Source organism: Periplaneta americana, chromosome 15 (assembly GCF_040183065.1).
Source record: "Periplaneta americana isolate PAMFEO1 chromosome 15, P.americana_PAMFEO1_priV1, whole genome shotgun sequence".
Lineage (NCBI taxonomy): Eukaryota > Metazoa > Arthropoda > Insecta > Blattodea > Blattidae > Periplaneta > Periplaneta americana.
In genome coordinates this window covers 115,372,145-115,391,280 of record NC_091131.1, presented here as the reverse complement: position 1 = coordinate 115,391,280, position 19,136 = coordinate 115,372,145, and the positions used below count along the sequence as shown (strand labels likewise).

General features: G+C 35.7%; 1 long non-coding RNA gene across 2 annotated transcripts in view; it reads left to right on the top strand.

Annotated features, from left to right (window-relative positions):
* The window catches only part of LOC138715272 (uncharacterized), a 126,007-nt gene extending 107,877 nt beyond the window's left edge, over positions 1-18,130 (top strand). For both annotated transcript variants that reach the window (XR_011336210.1, XR_011336209.1), the window contains one exon: positions 17,890-18,130. This is a non-coding gene — a long non-coding RNA (uncharacterized lncRNA). The remainder of the gene's footprint in view (positions 1-17,889) is intronic.
* The last annotated feature ends 1,006 nt before the right edge of the window (positions 18,131-19,136 follow it).

Genomic DNA, 19,136 nt, shown 5'->3' with positions numbered 1-19,136 from the left:
TGATGTTTTTCATACCTTGACAGGAGGAGGAAGGAGAGAGAGAGAGTTAACTTCACTCTGCATTTGTTCAGATCTGTGATCTCTCATACCGAAATACATGCCTAAGTTTAAAAATAGGTAGAAACTGAAAATATCAGTTGATTATTCTGGTGCATAAAATTTAGTGGCATAACTAGCCCTCTGTTTGTTCTTTGTGATCTAGTAGCTACCGTTCTTATTAGATGCGAAGCTCGCCGAATCGATCACGGCCAATTGCGATTGATTTTTAAGGAGTGATGAAGATTCTTAGCGTCGTTCCTTCCTAAAGGAAGAAAAGCCGAGGGTTCCGGGAAGAATCACCACTCTCACCCTACCGAATTTGCTACAGTTGAATGAACAAGGTCATTGGCACTACATAAGAAATGCTGTTTTGCATAATTAATACATAACTTTACTTCCGTGGCATAATTATTAATTGTACAGAACCAGTAATGTGTTGGAAGAACGTGATCAAATGGTGTTTCTGTAAAAAATATCAACAGGTGTTGATTGGATTATATTGGAATTAACGTATTATAAAACAATGCTCGATAAACTTACTGTGTTACGCATTGGAAATGACCCAATTAACAGGTTGCTCCTGACGAAGGTAACCCAAATGTCATCCCGAACAGATTCTGTGAAATTTGTGATGAACATGTTGACTGCTGAAAATGTTTTAGTATCATCTTATTTTACCAGTCTCATTCCAACATTGCCAGGTTATCACTTTAGAACACAGCCATTTTAGGAGCAGCGAAAGAACAGAAGGGGAAGTTATCTCTCTATCCCTGTTAATGTCCAGTTTTATATCAGTCTCCTAATAAATTAAAGTTCTCGGCTGTTTAATTTTCCACACACTGCTTGCCATAACGTTATAGTTTATCACAGGAGCAGGATCACATCCTGAGTCAAAATGGAAACGCTGAAATTCCAAGTAAAATAATACATAGGTACAGTTACGTAAGCAAGAGACACTTAATAAATGTTTGAGTTTTCCCGGAAACTTGTGAGGCAGAAGTAGATTGATAAAATATTATGTCACTTCGTAGCTTGCACTCTGATTTTCGCAGTCTCTCCACTGCGACTATGTGACTTTGAGCCGAAGATATTTCATAACCTATTCTAAAATGAATGGCTACCTCATTTAAGAATTAAAACAAGTATTTTGGCTGTTTCATTTCTTCATTCACCCCCTTATGGCACAATTCATTGTAGTCAATCTCGAGTAAGAAGAGATCATGCGATAAGTAATGGAAGTAGATGTGTGTTCCCTTTGAGTCTCTGAGGACAAGGGATCAGATTCCAGCTCTCCAGTTACCGATGTCAGGATTTTATGGCTTTGTGCCGGGTGGTTTATTTGAAGCTCGTCGTCAATTTTAAAAACTTACTAGCGTGGTGCCTGCTTTCAAGAAAGGTGACATTTGGAAATTTTCAGTTTTTCTATTGTGCAGATCTGAAGCGTAGCAACGACATAAATTATCGGATGATTAGAGAGATTTCAAATTCATGCAAAACACACACATACCGCAGACAAAAAATGAAATCTTGCTTGGAATAAGGCCAGGCTTTTACTAATATGTCTCGAAGATTTTTATGTCGTTATTTTCATCAAACATCCATATCGTGACAGTTTTCTGTTGAGTTATCTTGATGTAATTATTCTGTTCAAGTCAGTATTTTTGTCTTTCTGAATTCCCGTAATTGTAGAGAGAACTGAAATTTTTCACTTTTGCGTTTATGGCAATTTTGGTTCTCTTAAATTCCTTTTCTAATTTAGATTTCTACATCGTGAGTTTTTAGCATTTATTTTCCTTTTTTGTCGTTAAATCCAGACGACCATGCTCGGGATGTCTAGTGAGCCAGATGGTCAGAAGAGAGGGAAGTTGAATGTAATCCACAACGGTCAGACGGAGGGTTCGTTAGCCGTTTCTCTAGGGGATGAAAGCCCGAGATCACAGTTCTGCTATCCAAGTAGGGAGATTTAGCTGGAGGCCGGCAACATCACCGGTTAAATATATATAAATGTACTGTACAATAGTCTGTATGCTTAAGCCGAGGAGTGCAGAAATGGGAGCAAGTTCCACGGGCCGATTGCCTGAATTATGTAGCACAAGTTAAACGTTACGTAGCTCAGTATGTTCAGTATAAGTACTACCCTAGATCATATAACCCAGATTGCTCGACGGTAACAACTTTCGTCAGGTTTACTATACTGCCATCTAGTTGTTACATCAGGAGTCACGTCATAACTCCCATTTGAATTGCATTAGTGACCGTACTGCCATCTCGTGTTGGTTTACGGCGGATGGGTGGCGATCCTGGCGGTTGTTCTCTTCAAAATACTACCGATTTTAACATAGGGATGAGCAGTCTGTTATATATGTGATCTGGGGTACTACTTAGGAAATTTATGCAGTGTGAATGATATTCCTTTTGGTTTACTGCTGTATATGCTGTAAGCGAAGCTTTATTCTAGATGACACAAGTGGTGCGTATCTTCGGCTGAACGACTAGTGTATTTCCTGGCCACTCGCACGTGCTGCATCAGGTGCTAGTGACTGTGATTTGATTGTCAGTCAGGTACCTGAAGTAGCGCGCGGAGAGGCGCAGGCCTCGCTTCGCATCCTGACGCCGGCCGCCTGGCAGCCTCACTCAGCACCCCATGTTCATTGTACTTCATCAGGTGCTCTGGTGGGCTCGGTATCCCGGCACCTGTTGGAGTGCAATTGATAAGAGGGTGCCATATCGCCGTAATTTACTTGTGTTGTAATGTTCTGTGTCAGTCCATTGTGCAATGTGTGTCGCCGAAATGCGAACCAGCGAGTGATCTTTGTGTTTAGCGCGGCGCTCTTTGCCGTGTGCGTATGTCGTAAGAGTGGCGCTGATGGAACCACACATATAGGTTTATATATAAAATGAAGGCAGTTAAAAAGTTACTTGCCACTTAATGAAAAGAAGTGCTGAAATTAGCCTTCATTGTCCACACATTTTTGGCAATCTGCTGATGGATATTAGGTTTCAGTCCTTCAGGTTGTATGAATTTTTCTTGTATAAGACTAATTTTAATTTACTTCAGAGATAGAAGTCGCAGGGGATTAGATTGGGGGACCGAAGAGGCCACAAATGGGTATACAGTAGCTATACCGTAAGTGCACTTCTAATGAAAGCTTTTAATTCCACATATTGCCATGACAAGACACTTTCCTAACACAAATTTAAAATGTTACAGATTTCAGCTTAGCCAAAGCTGGCATAAATTTTCTGATTTGGGCCTATCTCGTTTATACGAATTTAATTTTTTTTAAATAGAACAATTTTATAATTGTATGGGTTAATACTTGGATAAAAACAAAAAAACCGCGCGCGCGTTCTCTCTCACACACACACACACACACACACACACACACACACACACACACCTCTCTCTCTCGATTGTCTGGGCTAATGACCGGGAAGAGGTATCCGAATAATACGTAAGTTCATTATTTTGCATGTACCATGTATATAGGTGTATTTGGTGAACAAATTAATGCCTTTAAATCTTTTAACTTCATATTTACTGTAACACACAATAGACGTACATCATTTTACACATAAGATTAAAATTCACTTAGGCCTACAGTTTGATAGTAACTTATAAAAAAGTAAATTTGTTTTCCCACCCCCTCAACAGGAAACCGTTACGTAACTTCGAAGCAACGAAGCTTACTTGACAATCTTTCGTTTTAATTTGAAGTCAGTATAATTTTTTCATGATTTCATGTCACTTATGTTAAGAAGTAACAAATTATTTTCGATCATAAGTCGTGCACAAGTAATCCGCAACTGGATCAACCGCGCACGGATAATCGAGAGCATACTATAAATTGCTTGGAAGATAAATTTTATGCACAAAATAAAACAAAAATAAACAAATATATATGTATTGTCCACTTGCATCGGCATTTATGACTGTGGCATCTTCGGGGCATAGAGTCGACCATGTTGCGGAAATAGTTCTCGTCCTAAGCGAGATGTTCCCAGGTAGCGAGAACTTGATCCCACAACTGATCTGGAATCCGAGGTGGGTCATTTAGGTATTTTTCGATCCTCCGCTTCGGTTCAGCCCATACGTTCTCGATAAACATAATATATTAATAAAAGGAAGTAGGTTACATGTAGCAAATTAATAACGATTTTCACACCCCCTTCATTTATAAATCACAGGGCATAACAAGATGATATATTTCCACAACTAATGCAAAACGCGCCTTATTAATAGGGGCCTAATAATAATTTAAACTATATCAAGTTAATGTTGAATTTCATGATTTAGTCAGTCCTGCAGTATTGCATCGCTTCATACAGACCATTTCTATAACGGACGATTTTAGTCTAATGAAGAGAGTGCCTGCTTCCCATGTAGTCAGTCGCCTGTTCGATCCTGCTGCCATGCATTCCATCTTTTTAGTGTAGCTATTTAGTTCGGAACATTTGATAAATACCGTAATATGCACACAACATTTTTGAACCCACGTATATTTCACACCCAGTTCTAAATCTGCTAAAGCTGGAAGGATAATGTGTGTTTTTGATTCTTTACGAATATGAATGTATCCAAGAATTTCACTTTCCAATAAAGTTTAGAAAAAGGAATAAAATAGCTAATAAAATAAACACAACAAATAAACTAAAAATTTCCTTAAACATACTGTGTGTGTATATATATATATATATATATATATATATATATATGTTCGCTTATGATGATTGTTGCCTCAAATACCTACTTTATTCTGGCTGAACACTCTCTTAATTTCTGACGTCGAAATATTGGCTGTGTGGGCTTCAATGCTTATCTCGTAAAAAAAAAAAAAAAAAAAAAAAAAAAAAAATTGGCCTAGGATTCTTTTGCCTCTCACGGTGCACCGTACGCCAATTTTCTAATCGTGAAGGGACACTTCATGAACGATATTAGGCCTAGATTGTCAGGACAGTAATAACAATTTTGAGAGTTCACATACTCGTATCTACGGAGTCGGAAGCAAACTTCGTCTGAAAAACATATTAAATGTGAGCCTGTTTTATCACTGGGGTATATTAAATGATCTTTTATACAAGGCTAGAAGAATTGAATCTTAATAATCCTTCAGGAGATTGCCATAATTATTTTTCAACAAAAACTACAGCGAGTTATGGATAGTTCCTTCAAGAGGTTCCAAACATATATGAACATGAAGGCGATCAGTTTGAGTATATCATTTCGTAAAGTTGGTAAGTAAGCAACTTCTTGACTGCTTTTGTTCCATAAATTGTTATGGAAACTGTACGTAAAATTGCATCACTGCCACTCTACGATACCGCAAACGGCAACGAGCTTCGCGCGCTGGTTAGCATTTCGATGACTTTCTGTATTGTCGGTTACTCAGGAGAAGACGAGCGGAAAAAATATGACTTTCATATCTGTGGCTGTTGACTGTGATAAGCATCCCGGTATCAAGTAAACTACTAATAATTGCAATTAATAGTTTAACTTTTCACTTCCTAAGCAGAAGAGCATTCACATCACTAACGTGTCTACTTCCCCTTGCCGCTTTATCCCACGCTCTTCTCGTGAGTAACAATATGTTTGTGGTTTTTAATTGGTTATTTTACGACGCTTTATCAGCTGCTGTGATTATCTAGCATCTGAATGAGATGAAGCTGATGCCAGCGAAATGAGTCCAGAATCCAGCGTCGAAAGTTGCCCAGCATTTGTTCTTAATGAGTTGAGGGAAAACCCCGGAAAAACTTCAACCAGATAATTTGTCCTTAACAGGAATTGAACCCGGGTCCGCTCGTTCACGGTCAGGCATGCTAACAGTTATTCCAAAGCGGTGAACTTTGTGGTGTTTCGCCTGCCTTGTCTTCAATAATTGAAGGCCTAGCATTCTGAATGTGCTAAGTGCTATTTTTCAAATTTCATTTTATTCAACCTAAGGGAGGAACATTCATTTGAGAATATATACTAAATTGTCTTTGTCGTAGCTCAACTGTAAGTGACTCTTTCGTGCGCCAAAAGACTGTGTTGTAGGTATGTCAACATACATTTCGCAGTGTTTTTTTCATCATTATCTCAGAAAGTGTTTTTGGCACTTAGCACATTTAGAATGTTAGGTCCTCAATTGGTCTTCACGATTTTGAATAAACATTAAACATTCATAAATAGCCGGAGTGATCATGTGATCAGCACGGCATCCGGATCACTGCTTGACTCAAGTCAGGACAAGTACGCAAGAAACGCACGCCCATTCTGTAATAGTGTGTGTGTGTGTCATGTTTCCTCCCGAAGATCACAAGGCCACTTTGCCACTGGAGTCACAATGACAGATTATCTCCAAATATTGCAATTGTAATTTTTAACAATCTTATTTGAAATGGTTCTCTCAAATAGTTTGATCCAGGTATATCATGTGAGACTTAGTGAACAAAGCGTGTGTGAGTAATTTAATCCCGCTGTAAAGTATTTCATAGTACTACAATCTCCAAATAGCCTCTGTAGTTGATAAGGAAAGTTCTGTAATTACTGTGCTTTACTTGACATCCATAGATAGGGTTGTCAGACGACCAGGAGCGGGACGTCCTGATTTTGTACTTCAAAATGACGTGTTCCTAAATTCGTAAATTGAACTTTTTTTAGTGGAACTAAAGTAAACAACTATGAAAATATAAACGAAGAAAAAAAAGAAAGTTAGTAAATTTAGCTCGGGCTTACATTTTGAATCAATTTTAAGTCTACATGTGGTGTAATTTTTTCATAGCAAAATCAACTGTTTGCAATAACATAAACGTCTCTCCCGGGCCACTGTAAAAGTCTGAAGAGTTGTTCTGAACTTCATTCAGTGTTGTCTGCTACTGAGAAATTAAAATCGCCCATATTAATGCAGATGAACTCTTGTGATGAATATTGTGCGGTTAGGTAATTTCATGTGAAAGCAGCTGTATCTGATGAAGAGAGATGTGTGAAAAAAATTCAGGAGGTGCAGCTATATCCCCAACAAAATTAAGGAATTACAAGTTAATAGCATCTTACATTTTTTTCCGTAACAAACTGCAATGCAGAATGTGAAAGAACATGTTGAAAAATGAAATCACTTAGGACGGATGTTAGAAGCGTAGATATAATGAAAGCGGAAACATTTTTGCGGGAGTGTACAACAAATTCTTAAAATTATAAGGCGTTGATGGAAGCTTCTCAAACAGAGACATATCACTAAAATATAATTTCAGAATATTGGCCCAGTATAACAATGTTCTTTTGACTTCATAATGTGTGTCGTATGACCCTCTATTTCGTTTTGCAAATTTGGTCACCCTGTCCATAGGTCTTGTAAAATATAACAAATTGACGCCGAAACGTTGAATTCATCTATGATTTTAATGCAGTCTTAATAATATACAATAGTGGTAGCCCTACACAATTTTCTTCCGGGTCCCGTAGCATAATTTCAAACGGGTGAACTGTCAACATTATTTAAGAGAGGTGTTAGAGCACTATAACAACACTATTAGTTAGTGGCGTTGTTTCTGGAGGTTTTAAAATAAATTAACGTTGAGTACTAATTCGGACAAATAATACGCATAGAAATTAAGACAGTTGAGATTGCTCGAGAAATTTGCGCAAATACCTATTACCACAACAAGAAGAGCAGCCTACTAGAAATTGCTAGTGCAATGTAAATGTCAGAAGGGGGAAACTTATCGTAGTTCAAGAACATCTTCCCCTCCTTGTAATTCGACGTTTTGTCCTGTATTTTATAATCAAATCAGTTGACTAGTAGACTCCGAAGTTGAGGCATATGAACTCTGAAGTTACGTACACAAAGGATAAAGCAGTGTTTACAGAGCAGCTGGGAGGTAGTCCTCTCCCATCATACACACAGAGCTTTTGCAATATAGGCTGAGCAAATTAAATAAATAATATTTCACTTGAAGGACAAACGTAAATATTATGATGGCCAAAATAAAAGGTATTACCCGTCCCGGGTGTAGAAACGTAACACTTTTCTCAGGCCTATAGAGAGTTTTACTATTATTATTATTATTATTATTATTATTATTATTTATTATTATGTTAAAAGTTAACAATTTTTAATGACACTACGATTACCAAAATTCAGAATGTACAACACTCGTAATTAAAAAGACATAACTACAATAATTATAAAGCATACATTATGGAAATAAAGTTATGATACTTAATTACAATACCTTACCATGTCAGGAAGCCTAATTACGAATCCACCTAACCTAATATCACAATAATATAATATTTACTAATACTTGTATATTTGGTATACTTCGTCCTTCAGAGCAACCCCTATTTTAGAGGAAGTTTGTTTAAATTAAATTAAGGAACATTTTCTCACGATCTATTAAAGATATGGTTCTGAAATTTTGTACAGATTTTCTCTAGGCCTATATGTAACAAATCGCTGTAGACAGAATTCTAAAACTTCAATCTTTTTTTTTTCTTTTCAAAATCAATTTTCTAAATGTAGTAGTATTTAAACAAAAATAGCATTGCTTCGCGAAATATTTAAATATTCACCTAAAACAAATTTTCTGCAGGGAAATTTGCATTATCTATACTAATAATAAATCTGTAGCCGAAATTTTTCTGGTAATTTTCGATTTTCCAAAAATAATTGGTCCTAACATATATAATTAACCACCCTGAAACCGAAAATCGCATTTTTGAAATTTTTGTTTGTATGTCTGTCTGTATGTTTGTTACCTTTTCACGCGATAATGGCTGAACCGATTTATATGAAAATTGTAATATAAATAAAGTTCGTTGTAACTTAGATTTTAGGCTATATGGCATTCAAAATACTTTATTTAAAAGGGGAGTTATAAGGGGGCCTGAATTAAATAAATCGAAATATCTCGCTTATTATTGATTTTTTGTAAAAAAAAAATGTTACATAACAAAAGTTTCTTTAAAAATAATTTCCGATAAGTTTTATACTATACAAAATTTTGATAGGACTGATGTTTAATGAGATAAATGAGTTTTAAAATTAAAATAACGCCATCTAAGGCGGTGTATTGAAACAAAAAACAAATGACTTCGTCTATAAGGGGTCTTGGACAACAACAATCGAAAAAGGGGCCTTGGACAGCAACAGTTGAAAGCTATTAAACTTAGCCTACAGACAATGTTTCTGTGTTTGTATGAAGTATTATCGGAAGCTAAATTAACCGATTTGTATAATTAATTATTATTTCACCATTGGAAAGTGTAGTTTCTCTAGATGGACATAATGCTATAATGTTATTACAGTAACTTTTGAGTAAATCGAGGACAGGGAAGATTAAAATAGCTTCTTATGCACAGAAAATTTGATAGGCTATTTTGTACATTCGTTTTCTGTATTTCTTAAAATAATATTTATGTACACACTCATTTTAATCTCAGAGAATTAACGAACAACGAGAGTGTATTGATTTAGTATGCAATAATAGTACGTTAGCTTAGCAATCCATTATTTTATAATTCAAATTTTAACTATGCTCAATTGAATCGTGTTAAAATACATAAAATAGGCTATATGCAATAAATGCAATGCAAAAAAAAAATTGGGTAATGAGCCAAGCAGATTATGTTGCAATGTTGTAAAAGTTGTTGCTTCTGAGATTCAAGAGCCCCCACAACAAATTAAAAACTTACTTATCGGAGTACATCCGTTATCAACGCCTTTTTATATGATATATAATATAATGTAATATAATATATATACTAATAATAAATATGTAACCGAAAATTTTCTGGTAATTTTCGCTTTTCCAAAAATAATTGGTGTTAACATGTATAATTATTCATCCTGAGACCGAAAATCGCTTTTTTGAAATTTTTTTATGTCTGTATGTTTGTTACCTTTTCACGCGATAATGGCTGAACGGATTTCGATGAAAATTGAAATATAAATTAAGTTCGTTGTAATTTACATTTTAGGCTATATGGATTCAAAATACTTCATTTAACGGGGCCTGAATTAAATCGAAATATCTCGCTTATTATTGCTTTTTTTGTGAAAAATGTTGCATAACAAAAGTTTCTTTAAAAATGATTTCCGATAAGTTTTATTGTATGCTAAATTTTGATAGGACTGATAGACTTTTAAAATAACAATACAATACATTTTCACCGCCGCCTCAGATTGTAGCGTTGTTGTTCCTGCAGTAATTCCTATGTGCAAAATATAACATTTTTGAGTAGGAAGAAAAAAACACATTTATTCATTCCATAGCAATGGTACATAGGTGATCGTGAATTCCTACATTTTCGAAAGAAAGAAATATAATTACATATCACTGTTTATGCTGTATCACTATTTAAGTTATTTGAAGGGTTCAGAACCATAGTGGGCCAAGCGCCATTTACTGAAGACGTAGAAAACAAGGGTTAAAATTAAGTTATTACCATAATTCAATGGAAACATATAGCAAGTAATATAAAGTTTACACATTAAAACTAAATGATATGTCAATCTTCATTAAATTATGGTTTCATGTAATAACAAATAAGAAACATGTTAAAGGAATTGTCATTGCACTAAATGAGTGCTCTCTGGACCAAAGTGATCGCATTTTAATTATTTAAACACAGTTTCAATTAAGTAACGTATTAAACGATTTATCCTTCTAACAAACACGAATGTTTCCTGGATCAAACGTCCTATTTTAATTATGTAATTACTTTATATTTATTTCTAACAGGTACGGCTAGTGCAATAATAAAGGAGTATGCAAAATGGCGTTACTTATCTCAAATAATTTCTGGGAAAAAGTTCCTTCTTTTTTTAAAATAGGGTACTGAGAATAACAAGTAGTAAAGTTTGAATATGCATGCCACATGATTATTTTTTTTAACCTCTTGTGACCCACAAGAATCAAAGAGCACTTTTTATAGCACACGAAAGAAATGATAAATCAATTATTCTAAATCACTTTTACAATTATTGTCTAGTCCAAGTCCCTCTCCAATCTTTTTTTCTAGAACTACTCTGCTTGATTGAAACCCATTCAGCTAACATTTGGGTCGTAAAATTTTGTAATATTTTTAAACTAGTTCTTAGAAAATGTGATTTTTGGTCAGTTTGGATCTCTAAATGAATGTCCAAAAATTGTTCTTATTTCATGTGAACTCACGAGCTTCCTAAGGACATTTTCCGAAGATGCAAGGCGCATGTACAAACCCAACAGCAAAATTTTGGCCACCTCAATTTTAAAAAAGCGTATGTTATTACTGGAACTTGGAAAATTCAGGTGACCCAAATTTTGTTTGAGTCTGTACATGCACACGATCATAATCTCGACTTTGTATTTTAACAAACAAGTCTTCACACTTCTACTCGTACTTTCAAATCCCTAAAATGAGTTGCTGTTTGTAGGTAGATCGCTCGTCGATGTAGAAAAGTATATTTGTGCGCCTTGTGATGTAAGTAACCTAACATTAAAGATCAAGTAAATAAAATTGTTTTCGAAAGCTAAACAAAACGTTTCAAACTCAACTTTTAAGTAATTGTAATGTTATCTTTATAATTTTGAGTTTCATTTTATGAATAAGTTTTAACTCTGAATGTAAACCAGGGGAGTGCCTTCTTTCGATAATAGACGAGAACGCGAGTTCCTTGTAGCTCCGAATCAGTTCAGAACTCGCAGTTTCAGGTTATATTCTGGATCCGACCATCAGATTCGAGACGCATCAGAATCAACCCGAGGAGGTTAATCTAGAGAAAAAGGCAATTTATGAACAAACTATCCCTTATTACAAAACATAAACTCGGGGATATAGAAGTCATCGGATTAATGGTGGGGGCTAGAGGGACCATAACAAAACAATTCGTGTCATTCTGTCATAAATTTGCAGTCCCAACAATTAAGGAAATTTCTATGATAGCTTTGAAGGGTTCTTTGCGGATTTTACGGCGACACTTTTACTTCAATTCAAATTACAGTTGAATTTTCTCATTCTGGTTTTTACCTGTTTATTTTACTGCAAATTTTCATTGCTGTAAAACATTATCAACTGTAAATTTCAGTTTATTGTAAACAAAACTTCTTGTAAGACATTTGTAATGTCACATCTTAAATGTTATTGTTTAACATTCTTTGTCTTTGGCAACCTCACTAACTTGAAGATTAAAAATTATTATATAAATCAAGACAGTCGTATATCACCCTCTTTTAAAAATAGATACTGTATTTCAGAGCTCTAGTATTGCAGCCACACCTAGACGATTATTATGGACTATCATTGCAATGTGACTTCCATTACGAATTCAGTGGTCTCTGATCCAAGTATGGGTACTTTTCTCTCCTGAATATCAAACCGAACGTGACATATTAAGGCGCTGAATGTTCTCGGGAGGCTTCATACTTAGTCTCGCTTCCGTATTATATGAATATTCATGTAATTAACCTGTTTAATGGGCTCTGATCTCACATTTTATAATTACGGCGTACAGGTAGAATTAGCCACGCCAGACATCTTGTTTATCTCTATTAGGCGCCGAGAAGTGGTTTTATTATTTGCAACAGAAAAAAATACAGCAATTCTACATTTTTATTTTCCTCTATAAAGTCCACCATTATGCTGGTTAACTTCTGTAAGTTACTCATGTTCGAGTGTTGGCGGAGAATGGAGTATTTGAAGTCCCACAGAAACTGAATGTGTAAGGTTGTATCTTGTCGTTAGTTGATGGACGGTGGTGGTAAGTTTATAATTGGGTAACGTGAGAAAATGCCTAAAACAATAGCATAAACTGACTATAGCTACACCAGCTAGGTGCATTACGCTAGCTCATAGGGAGTGAATGTATTAATAGTCTTGAAGAATTATTTCTGTAAATTTTATATAAGGAGAGCTGTTGATAATGAATGTTAATGATTTTTTGTGGCATCATACTTTTATTTATCCTGCAAAGTAGTTCCCATTGATTGCAGTGCACTTGCTTCAGGTTTCTTCTAGCCTTCAAAGACTTGCTAGAAACCATTTTTATATAGATCTCTTCAGAATCACCTCCGCAGTTTTCACCACTTGTTTTGAAGACTCGAAAATGCCCACGAAGGTGATTCAACTCTGGAAAGGAAAAGAATCGCACGATTTAAAATCCGGACTGTAGGGAGGATGAGGACACATTTCACTTTTATTTTCGTGAGATACTCCATGGCTGCATTTGCAGTGTGGGCCGTGCATTATCGTGGTAGAACATTCACCCTTTTGCATTGAGATGTGGTTGTTTTCTCCTGACAATCGTTCGAGGTTTTCAGGAGGCCTACACTTTTGTAGTATTGTCCTGTCACAGTTGTGTGTGCTGGTACAACTTGCTAATCCTGCAGGTGCCTCCACTTAGGATTTCTTCTGTATTGGTGATGATGGTTAATTCCATGCAGAGCTCTTTTACTTGCTCTCCTGATAAAAAACATGCAGCCAAAACTCATCTTCATTTACGATCTTCGAAAGAAATTTCTGACTTTCTTCTAACGTTCTTTTGAACTCTATACAAGTTTGTACGCGTCGTGAATCTTCCATGGAATTCACCATACTCTTTAACATGTGTCATGTACAGTTTCTCTGCAGTGTACCTAATGGAATATGAAGTATTTCAGGCAGCTTTCTTAATGTATTACTTATTAGTCTTTCTTCTCTTACTATTTCAGCAGCAGTGTTAACGTTTACGCCCGTAAAACTGTATAATTGTAGATTGAGCCCCAGGACTAATGCTGTTTACCGATTTCCTTCAGTCATTGAGCGTTCTGTACCATCTACGAGCTGTAATGTAGAGTAGAACAAATTCCCCAAGCCTGCTGTAACTTTTGCTACTCCTCAGCATTCGATTTTTTTTAAGACACTAGTAAAATTTCAAATTATTTCAACTACGTTTCATTGTGTCGTAGAGGAAGTAAACATGCCTCAACTTGATCATGTCACAACTCCCAGGTTAAAACCGGAAATGAATTGAATGATGTCATTATTACGTAATATATGAGGCGTTATATTAACAAAACATAAAATTTATGTTGAGTTGAAAACTGTGCGAGTAGAAAATTTATTATTATTATTATTATTATTATTATTATTATTATTATTATTATTATTATTATTATATAGCCTGCACACACAAATGTGTGTGTGTTTTTTTTTCACAGACTGATGAGTATGACACTTATATTTTATTTCATACTTGTTACATAATTATGTAATTGTAATTGGCATGCTTTTGGCAAGTGATTGGTCTATGTGCATGTTAATATGAACGACGTTAGTTTACATGGAATATAATTCTGTTACAAATGTAGTGTTGTAAGTTCATGTTAGCATTTCACCAGCGTTAAGCAATTTAATTTTGTCAGAAGCTAATTTAGCCTATGATATTATAACAAAAACTGAAAATGCTGACAGAAACGTAGTTTGAGGACATTACTTTAAAGGAAGATTATAATCACGCAGAAAAACTGTTAGCAATGTTCATAGTAATCGTGATGTAATGTACAAAATAGGCTATCACTTGTGTGCGTGCTAACGTATAATTATGTCATAAAGTATGATATTATTAATTTGCGAAAAAATTGTCAAGCCTGAAGAAATGATATAGTTGTTTAATCGCCAGTTTTGAAGTTCTGCTTTGTGTAATAAATTATGTATATTCATGTGTATAACACTCTTGCTTATATAAGACGCGCCCTTAAAAGTAGAACAGTTTTAAGAAATAAATTAGAAAATTCATTATTGTTACTTATTAGAACTATTTCATACATACCTTAACAGACTTATGTTTATGATGTATTGCATTACTTGTATATACAGAGTGTTTCGAAAGTATAGGTTACAAGATGCAAGGGTGATTAGAGGCAACGAAACAAGGCAAATAGTTATAATAAACATAAATCCGTAAATCAATCGTTTCTGAGATAAGATGCCATACTGTGGCCACCAACTGAACACACCTCGTACATTTGAAACCTCATTTATTACCTGGCATACCTCCATTTTTCAAACATAAGCTATGCGATCTACCATATGATGTGCCTCTTTGGGAAAGGCAGCTGTTGTAGTACATGCATGATGGAGCACCAGCTCACTTTACTGTAATTTGAATGTTCAATGGTTCTTAAATACCGTGTGATCAAATATTTTCGGCCATTTCCGCCAGACAATTTGAATAAATGACGTCATTGCTAGTTAGTGAGCCTTGTCTTGAAAGGATGGCTGTGTGTGTGAGAGAACGAACGTCTTCGAGAGTATTTTGCGACCAAACGGGTAGTTAAAGAACTAACACGACCAATATCGCCAGTCACTTTGTCCATTGTCAGCGAGATGAAATCTCCACAGAGTATAGCGCATGCGTTATGTCCAGACACTTCCCCACTCTTCCTACAGAGCTGCGTATGAGATCGGATGAGTCTACTTACGAATTTAGGGGAATGGGTTTATCTTTGCCTTGAACTCGGTAGACACACGCCCGACCTTCCCTTCTATTCCTACCCCCTCCACAGAAAACGTTGTTCCCTTTCTGCACATCGCGAGTGTCTTGACAAAATGCATGAGCTGTACCGTATTTTCATGGTTGAAGCTTATTTCCGATTTGGAAGGATAGTCAAGGGAGAATATCATTACGATGTGAGTCGCTGTGTGAATGAATTTCGCCTCTTTTGCCCAGAATTTCAGCAGGTACTCAGAGCAAACATTACAAGGACAGTTAAGAGGTTAGTTGGGTGTGTTGTAATTGTCATACTAAATTCTTTCTCCATAATAACTCTCTTTATTCCCCTTTTCAGTGATCTGTTAATGATCAAATTTCTCTCTTTCTTACGGTTTTAGCATTTCCTTTACTCATTTACCGATCGGACAGGTAGATATTACGTACGGTATTTATCTAAGTATTTGTATTGTTTGACTACGGTACCGTATTTTGCTTGTCATAGATACATCCCCCTCTTTTGCGCGAATGGTTCATTTACCAAGAAAAAGAAGAGGACTGGGCGCTTTAAACTTACAGACTAGAGATGGGATAAACTGTATTACATGATTTAAAAAAAATCAATAGAAAAAAATATACAGGGTGATTCACGAAGATTGTGCCATACTCTAGGATGTGATTTCTTGCAGCATTCTGATAAGAAAAAGTTTATATAAACGTATGTCATATTTTTTTAGTTACGCCCTCGTGAATGTTAAACATAAACGTAGATATTATAAAGGTTTAAGTATTTAAATTATTTACAACAATTGTATTAAAGAACATTCACGTTATTACTCACCCGAAAAATCTGTGTTAAAGCCGCTTTTCAAAGACCCCCACCTTCTGCAGTGATACACGTAGCCGTCTTGAGTGTGAACTGCGCGCGCCGCATTCCCTAACTTCCGTCGTTCGGATGCTAGGTAGATACTTTGAACCGGTGTTGAGTTATCTCTAACCGTGACCCTGATGTTTCGAGACTTTGTGTCGCTGCTATCAGCTGTACTGTAATACATACAGCTTCAGTTGTGTGTGTATATATATATATATATATATATATATATATATATATATATATATATATAGAGAGAGAGAGAGAGAGAGAGAGATGAGAGAGAGACACTTGGTTTTATCCGAAACTGTTCAAAATCGGACACATGTATAACTGAACGTTTTTCATCAGAATGTCAAATCACATTCTAGAGTATTGCACAATCTTCGTGAATCATCCTGTATATATGTATATGTTTTCTGAATACATAACATATAGTATGAATGAGTCTTCAGACGAACCAGAATGATTGTTCGTTACTTGGTGTAACGCAGTATAATAAGTATCTCTGCAAAATTTGAATAAAATTGGACTCAAGTTTCTGACAAAAGGAATATTGAATATTGTAAAACGTCGTTTTGAGAAAAAGAGCGATAAAGAAAAAATTTGCTATTGGTGCTGTAAGGTCTAACATGCTTCAAAACATACCATTTAAGGGCGTAAATTATAATTTTAATAAATATGTAATTCTGATTGAGAAAAGGCGACAAATTTAATTGAATTATAAGTTGAAAAATGTCGTTAATTATTGTCTTAACATGCCTTGAAGAAAATACTGTTGTATTTACTATTGCTTAAAAGCTGTATGTTAGCCATCGTGTTTACAGCTTTATATGTTAAATTAAGACACTTCATTAAACTTTTTACAATTTTTATCCCTGTCGATTTAGGAGTTGCTTTACTTACCACTAGATCTAGATATCACAGGGCGATGAATTTTTTTAATGTGACAAATTATTAGTATGGCTTCCCTCAGAAGGAAAATACAAGTAAACCAGAGATACTGTGTCGTAGGTACAGCAGTTACAAGAATCCTGACCCACGCAAAATTATAGACTATTTCTCGCTCCGCCACGTTCCCTTGCTATGTAGACCGACTCTTCTGCGGATCAGTGTCTGAGACCGCAGAGGTCTATGAAAGACGTAGTTGGAAGCAGAAAAATGGGCCTGAAGCCCTAAGTGTTGAGGGACCACTATTAGTTTTATATTTTTCCCAACCATCAAAGATGCGAGGATAGTGGTGACTTGGTTGGTATTAGATATTGTAAAGTAAGGTATGAGTGGAAAACATCTCTAGATTTAGAGAATTAGCTGTATAGATTCTCGTCCGTATGTTGAAATGGACTCAACTTTATGAAATAGTTTTCAAATTTATCACCACAAATATTGAAGTTTTCTTAACAAACCCTCCTGTACAACGGGTTTTATTTTACTGTATTTGTAAGATCGAAATTGTAAGACATAATTTTACTTTACGGTAACAACATACAGAAAATGAGGTTTTTCATAATTACTTAATTGTTGTAATTGTTATGCCTTGTTTTCTTGCAGATCCTGAATTTCAACGGACGGCATCTTGGACCGAATCTCCAATCGACCCTTCGTGTGAAAAAGTCGAGAAATGTTAACTTTCATTCACCGTGCAAGAAGAGGAAACATCATTTTTCTACGCATAATTTTTTTTGTGGAACTAATGATAGGCCTATGTATAATATTTGTTTATACTGTATTTCGTTATAATACTTATTCCTTAAATATGAAGATTAAATAATATAAATTAATCTTGATTGTACGTGACTATTTTCTTGTCTTAGTTCTTATTACCCAATTCCATTCCACGTACAGTACGATTATTTAGTCCTGACAGTCCCTGGCGATGTGCGCCTGGGTCAGGCGAGTCCATTTAGTTTCGCCAAGAGGTGTTTAGGTTAGTCTCTCTCTTGCCGTCGGAGCGATCGGATGTCATGAGTGCGGCACAGCAGTATGTTTCTAGTACAATTAAGCTGTACTGCATTCATTTACCGACCGCTCGCCCTTATCTCTACTCCGGAGCTCTACCCACTCCTCCTATTACTTCCCCTCTTTCGCGTCGCTGAGCTGTCGGGAATAAATAATCGGTCTGTACTCAAATTCTGGACTGAAAATTATTGCACACATATTTGTAATATAATTCCACGGTTGTTGCCGGTCGATCCACTCATAATTTATAACTTGCGTTGGGGAAGAGCCCGGTCCAGGCAATACAAGGGTTTCTCCGGTTCCCCTGACATCCCAAGAGTTCCCTATGACCATTCATTACGAGTGTAATGTGGACCCACGTCTGTGGTGCACTCTGGATAGTCTCTAACGAACCGAGTGGTCTACGTTTCTCGGATCTAGCGACATCTATGAACCGTGCTCGTAGAGTCGGGGTGAATAACGGCGGGTAAAGGTCTCTGTCATTGCAAAGAAAAAAAAAACTGTAATCTCACCAACTATATTTTCCATAATATCATTTTTAACACTCCCAACACCCATGTTTGGTACTTTGTTATTTAAAGAAATGGGCTTATAAATATTTAACAGGTTCACATGTTAAGTAGTTGTGAAACACAATACTTCATACCACCCACATGCTTGTTCTTTTGTGTACTTTGTGCATTCATCTGTAATCTGTGTCTTGAGTAACTCAAATTTGAAGAAGAATTAATAAAAATATAAACATGAAAGAGTACATGTATTACTATTGATTCTACTGGAATTTCAGGATCATGTATTAGGTATTTCTGGAACAAAGTATTTATTTATTACCACTTGGA